Genomic DNA, 399 nt, shown 5'->3' with positions numbered 1-399 from the left:
TTTAGTTTTTTTGTTTGGGTGGGTGGAGGGGGGGGGGGGACGAGGTTGGTAGTTAGCTTGGAATTTGGATGTATTTGACTTAGGAGATAGCTAATCTAATCTAATTGTGTACAAGAATCTTATCTTTTCATTGTTTTCACTTTGTCTCTTTACTTGAGGTTAATTATGTTATTTTTTTAAAGTTTCGCTGTTTAATTTACAAGGAGTTATTTATTATTTTGAAATAATTAAATTATTGATTTTCTATACACAACTGTACTACTGGCCCATTTGAAAATGTTTGTAGCAATATACATGATGTTTTTTTGTTTGTTTTTTTTCAAAAAAAAAAAAAAGGTGTCCCCAAAGAGACCACGACACATGATGTTGGATTTTTGTAAATCTTTTTATATATTTTTT

Source organism: Nicotiana attenuata, unplaced genomic scaffold (genome assembly GCF_001879085.1).
Source record: "Nicotiana attenuata strain UT unplaced genomic scaffold, NIATTr2, whole genome shotgun sequence".
Taxonomy (NCBI): domain Eukaryota; kingdom Viridiplantae; phylum Streptophyta; class Magnoliopsida; order Solanales; family Solanaceae; genus Nicotiana; species Nicotiana attenuata.
This window is presented reverse-complemented; position numbering follows the sequence as displayed.